At 45.3% G+C, this 6,484-nt stretch overlaps 2 pseudogenes; one reads left to right on the top strand and one right to left on the bottom strand.

Annotated features, from left to right (window-relative positions):
- Positions 1 to 898: 898 nt before the first annotated feature.
- Positions 899 to 1,651, top strand: LOC114632874 (annotated as a pseudogene).
- A 2,025-nt stretch (positions 1,652 to 3,676) lies between these two features.
- Positions 3,677 to 4,714, bottom strand: LOC114632873 (annotated as a pseudogene).
- Between the last annotated feature and the right edge of the window lie 1,770 nt (positions 4,715 to 6,484).

The following is a 6,484-nucleotide window of genomic DNA, read 5'->3' as shown; positions in this document are numbered from 1 at the left end:
AGGCCATGGGTAATTTTGTCAGCAGGATCTGCAGCATCAAAGTTCAGCAAAGCAGCATTCTTTAAATTCATAATCTCACTTTGCAAAGTTAAAACATCCAGAGAGGTGTTAGAATTATGCCAAATACCCTGCAACTGTATTTAAATTTTTCCTAATTATAATGACTATCTTTGTAAATTTAAGAAGTAATGCAAATCCTTTGATATTTGATATGACACTTGAGATGGCTCCTTACTCATAAACCCTGAACCTCCTTCCAATAATTTGAATAGGATAAAGAACATCAATCCATTGTTTCAAGTGCCTATCTAAATCCTCTTGTATACTCAACACATTAGTAACATTTTTTTTGTTAAATGATTAACAAAAGTAGCTGTCTTAACTTCTTGTGTCAAAGCAATTGCAGAAGCAGTGGTGCTAACAATTAATGTAATTAAAGCTGTTATATCAGCAATGATCAAGCTCACTACCCTCTTGCTTCTGCTTAAAACAGGACTCACTTCTTCCAGTACTTGTAAGCTTTTTTTTTTTTTTTTCAGAATACCAAGGTGCTGTAACACTCAGGTCAATAAAACAAAAGCTGGTTGATAGACTCCCAAAACATACATGCCAGGTTTCAACATACTAACTCAATTAGAAAGTATATGATGAATGTAACATGCATTCAATACAGTAGATAAAACAAAAGTAATTTTAACATGACTGCTCTGCAGAAAGCCCACCCCTCTGTGGCTCCTGGAGCCCTGGGAGATGCAACCCTCGAGTTTGTACTACACCTCAGCCTGTGACTCATTGTTGCACTGCATGTCTGCCTGGGACTTCAGAGGTTCCACATCCAGGGCTGGAGGCTCGCAATGGCTTTTTTCCCACACCACACCCCAGTTCCCCTGCCCCCCAGGCTGCCTCCATTTCCTCAGGGAAGTTTCCTCCATGCTCTTTCTCCCCCAAAGCACAGAGGCACACAGGTGGGCCTGGTGGGTGGCCAAGAAGTTTTCCCAGAGATAACTTCACCAAGACATCCAGTGACAGGCAAAGGAGGGATGATCAGAGTCTCAGCACCAGCAGTGGCAGTTCAGATGCAGACCAGCGAGACCCTGTCTCTCCAGAGAGTGAGGAACAAGAAGAAAGAAAACTTCCAGCCACAAAGCATAAAAAAAAAAGAAATATACCAAACTCCCTAGCAAAATGATTGCTAAGTTATCAACTAGGGCTAAAAGAATTCAGACGGAGCTCGCTGAGATCACCCCTGATCCTCCTCCTAACTGCAGTGCTGGGCCTAAAGGAGATAACACAATGAATGGAGGTCAACTCTACTTGGTCTACCAGGGTCTGTATATGAACAGGGTGATTTTTTTCTGGATATGACACTTTCTTCAGATTATCCATTTAAACCACCAAAGGTTACCTTCTCTCCGTACCAGAATCTGTCACTGCAACATCAGCAGTCAGGAAGTCATCAGCCTGAATATTCTGAAAGACAACTGGAGTCCTAGCTTTGACTATTTCAAAGATCTTGCTCTCTATTTGTTCCCTTTTGACAGATTGTAACCCTGTGGATCCCCTGGTTGGTAGCATAGCCACTCAGTATTTGACCAACAGTGCAGAGCATGGCAGGATAGCCAGACAGTGGACCAAGAGATATGCAACATAATTTCACATGATGTGTATGCAGAGTGAAGGAGCAGAAGGCTTCTTCCCGCTGTGCTGTGGATCATTATAGCCTTTAAAATACCGACTTCTGTGTGTATGTTTTACTGATTCTATGCCTGCCTTTATCCTCTGAAGACCGGGAGACTCCCCCAAAAGGCAAATGCTACCGAGAATAGAACTTTGTATGTGTACATTAGTTATGTTTCCAATGCCTACTTGCAAGTCTTGTTTCTTTCGGATATCAAAATGCATTTTGTGATGTACTAAGGTCCTGAAATCTATGAAATATTATAGCACATCTTAGCATAATTCATTATCTGTATAAAGTTATAAAAGTAGCTGTAGCTGACTAGGAATTATGTCATGTGTATGAAGCCCAGATCCATTTCTCAGTATGTGGTTCATGCTGTTGTAAAAATGTTTTACCTTTGTCAGTTTGTAATGAGAGCATTCCCTTCTACCTTTTGTAGCTCAGAGAGCACTGATGTATCATCTCAGACACAATAAACAAGCTCCTGAAGGCAAAAATTGCTTGTGCTTCTCAAGCCTTAATGGTACTGGTACTACCTGTACATCTTTTGATAGGTTTCTGACAGTGTGGATTTTGGACTGGAGCCTTGGAATCTGTATTTCTAAAGGACCTTAGAGGATGGCAAGACTTCTAGTCTGTGGACCACACATCGAGGAGCAGTTCCTGAGATCTCGGATGATTCAAGCGACCCTTTGACAGCGACCATGGATATCAAACCTGAAGACTCTGACGACTGTTTTAGATTCAGCTATGGTTCTTGTTTGGTCTGACAAGGTTTAGACTGGTAGGCAGCAAAGTTGGTATGTTTACAGGCAGGGCACTTTATTTTATAAGTGTTGCTGTGTACAGGGTGTCTCTCCACAGCAACAGAGGAGTGACTAAGACAGAAGTTGGTCCCAGGGAGAAAAATATTGCTCTGAAAAGTCTAACCATGCTACTTGTTGGGAAAATATGGACTTTGGTTTGGGAAAGCAGTCTGAACACATTAAGTGGAGCTCAATGGGCCATCCCAGTAGAATTGAGGGAGAGAGTATTGAGAGAGATTTAATTGTGGGGATCCAGCTCAAGAGGTTTCAGGTGAGAAACTTAAGTAAATGGCCAAGAGATCATTGTGATATTTTGGCGAACAATGTGGTTGCTTTCTGCTCTTGCTCTTGTTCTGTCCTGTCCAGCAGGACATTAAATAGGGGTCTGGGGAGGTCACTTGAAAGAGAGCGGGGCAGCAGGCATAGACACAAGGAAGTCATGACCTGTCTATAATCTGATCATATCGCAATTTTTAGTTTTGCACACACAGGTTATATACACAAAAAGGCAGGATGTGGGGAAGGGGATGACGCAGGAGAGTAGGTTTTCAGGGGGAGTACAGTTATCTTCCAGAACAGAGTATCAGCTGAGTGAAGGTTCAGGAGGCAGATCACTATGACTCCGCCTATGATTCACTTGTCTTTATCTAAGTTGGTACTATCCACCAAGATTACCCACCTACAAGGCCTTATGACTAGGCTTGGCAGCCTTTCACCAAAGCTGTCTGTTTACAATAGCTTCCAGGTATCTGTTTCAGTGTTTTCCACAGAGACCCAAGACTTGGTGCAAGCAGGCATGTATGTCAGGCCTATTACTGATTTTAGGCCTATGGCCGATTTTAGGCCTTCAGTGTATAAGCAGGACTGCTCCTGACATTGTTCAAAAAAAATCTCCCTGAGGATACACTGAAGATTTTAGGATTAATGGCATTAGAAGAGGGAATTTCAAAACAGCCTAGTATTAACTCTGTCATTTGGTTATTAGTGTTCACTCTTACTCAGATCTATAACGAAAAGGAGTAAGCTGAACAAGGGAAAATACAAAATGTTCAGTGTGAGTAGGAAAGGAACACCAGGAAGTGTAATGGAGCTAAATGTGGTGGCCAAGGAGATAAAAGTTTATTCCATTTCCTTTTTTCTTTTTTTGACAGATGAGTCTTTTAATAGAAAAACAAAACAACTCCCCCCCTCAAAAAAAATCAAAAGCCACACGAGCAACGGTAGCAACACACATTTCTTCACTCCAGCCAGCTCTGAGTTTCAATTCTTCGCCTTGGGAGGGGGGCCTGTACACACCTACGACCACAGCGTGGTCTCGCTCATAAGGCTCCAGTGTCAGCTGCTCCTGGGGCTTCATGTTCTCCTGCTGCATCTTCTTGACTTCGGATGCAAACACAGCTTCTGCTGAGGCTGTGGAGTCAATTGCAGTTGGCCTTAATGGAAATCACAAAGTGTCCTCCATTCCGCAGGAAGGTGTGGGCATTCAGGGCCACAATCCGGATTTGGTCTGGCTGGGCCACATCGGCAAAGATGACAACCACCATTGCACTAAGCATGCGGTATGTGTGTGGGTGCCGAGCGTCTTCAATTACAGGAATGATGTTGGTCCTCTCCTCGGCTAAGTTGATGAGGTCACGTCCAGAGCGGTGGGAGAACTCAACTGCGTAGACCAGACCATCCGGGCCGACAATATCAGAGACGTGGGAGACAGTGGTGCCCGAGGCTGCCCCAAGGTAGAGCACCTTGGCCCCAGGCTTGATGTGGATCTGGTCTACACCGCCCAGGATTGCTGCTGCCAGCTTGGAGCGGAAGGGGTTCCAGGCTCGGTACTCAATTTTGTCATCTCCTTCTGAAATAGAGACTCTCTTTTCTCCGTACACAGATTCTCCAGGGACCGGGTTCTTTGTGACAAGGGCATCCTCTTTTCTGCGCCAGATAAAGACACCTTTGTGTCGATGCTGCTCCACCATCACATCTTCCCTGACTGGTTTCCTCTCTTGCCTCCCCGGCCACCACCACCTCGACCCCGTCCACCCACAGACTGGAAGCCTCCACCTCAGCCACCTCCACCTCCTCGTCCCCTGAAGCCACCACCTCCTCCACCTCGACCTCGACCTCCACTGCCAAAGCCTCCTCGGCCTCCTCGGCCTCCTCCTCTACCTCCTCTGTCACCAAAGCCACCTCTGCCACCAAAGGCGCCCCCACGGGGGCTGAAACCTGGCTTCATCCCTGCATTCTGGTGGCGCCACTCCAGCAACCTGCTGCGTCCCCGGATCCACGAGTCTCAGGCTTTCCTTATTCCATTTCCTGATGCTAAATGGAATAAAGTTAGCCGTGACCTCAGAGCAAGACCTTATGCAGGTAAGATGCAACTTGTACAGAGGAGTTAAAGAAAAGTTTAGGGCAACGTGCGGTGATATATGGCCTTAATAACAGCACTTGGGAGGCAGAGGCAGGTGAATCCCTGAGTTGAAACCAACCTGGTTTACAGAATGAGTTCTAGGATGGCCCAGCTTAGGCAGTAAAAAACAGAAAGATTGTGAAACTGTATTTTAATGAGGAGACCATGTTCCAGCACCAGCATGCACAAACCTTGGCGGTATAGGCAATATGATTCTGACTTCAGAGACAAGGATTCCAAAAAGAGGATTGTGGAATCACCCACGGGACGACCAACAGAGACAACAAACCTGGACCCTTGTGCTCTCAGAGACTGAACCCACCAACAAAAGAACCTACAGGGGTTTGACCTAGGCCTTCACGCAAGTATGGGCAGATGTGAAGCTTGTTCTTTATGTGGGTCACAAATAACTGGAACTGGGGACATCCCAAAAGTTATTGCCTATGTGCAAGTTATGTTGGTCTAGCTGGGCTGACTTGTCTGGCCTCAGTGAGAGAGGATGGGCCTAACCTCCCAGAACTTGAAGTGCTAGGTGCAAGGATACACAGGAGGGAACCCCACCTGTGCCAAGGAGAATGGGATGGGGAATAGGGGAGAGGATTGTGAGAGGGTGTGGCTGGAAGGGAAAATGGGTAGATATCAAATAAACAAGAAAAACATTAAATAAAAAGTTTGATTTTATCGCAGTGGCAGTAGAAAGAATATTAAAGTCACTGAATTGCGGTGAATAACTATATTACACACAGAAAGGCATCAGGCCATCTGTTTCCTTAGCTACCATCCATAGTAAAGAAAAAACACTTTCACCTTTATTATTGAAAAGCTATTTTAAAATCCTATAGAGATGTGGGGGTTGCCTGGTTTACTGAAGGCACCTTTCCATCTCACCCTTGACCCTGTAATCAAAGGGTCAGGTGAACACTAGTTGAGGTGATTGATACATGCTGTCTTTCAAATAAAGCTTTATGATATTAAAAAGAAAGCAAACAGCGAATGCTGAGAGAAAGAACACTGCGGAGATATTCAGAGAAACTATTTTATAAAGTATCCAACGCGTGTAGTGCAAAACATTGCCGTTTATTAATAGAGTGCTCTAAAAACCACTGTGTAGGTCAGTCAGTGCCCAGTATGCTTCAACGCTTTGTAAATCAACACTTGTGACCGGCCCCCTCCGATAGGCGCTGAAATGATGTCATTGGTGTGCACCAACACTCATATCGCTTGCTGCCCTGCCTTCGTTCATAATGCCCGGGGCTGAAACAGTATCATTTTTACCGGCCAACTTTCATTTCTGTTGATGCCCCGCCCTCTCCCATAAGCCCTGGGGCTGTAATGATGTCATGACTGGGCGTCAGCACTTAATTCGGAGGATGTCTCGCCCCTCCCTTATGGGGCTGAAACAGTGTCATAATTGGGAGCCAGCATTTATTTCCATTAGTGTCCCGCCCTCCCATAAGCGCTGGGCCTGAAACAATCTCATGATTGGCTGTCAACGCTCATGTCCGTTGATGTCCCGCTCCTCCCATAAGCCCTGAGGCTGAAGCAATGTCATGATTGGGTGTCAGCACTCATTTCCATTGATTCCCCGCCTCTTCC

Source organism: Grammomys surdaster, unplaced genomic scaffold, assembly GCF_004785775.1.
Source record: "Grammomys surdaster isolate TR1022 unplaced genomic scaffold, NIH_TR_1.0 444, whole genome shotgun sequence".
In the NCBI taxonomy this organism is placed as follows: domain Eukaryota; kingdom Metazoa; phylum Chordata; class Mammalia; order Rodentia; family Muridae; genus Grammomys; species Grammomys surdaster.
The sequence above is the reverse complement of the archived record's forward strand: the minus strand, read 5'-3'. Positions and strand labels throughout refer to the sequence as shown.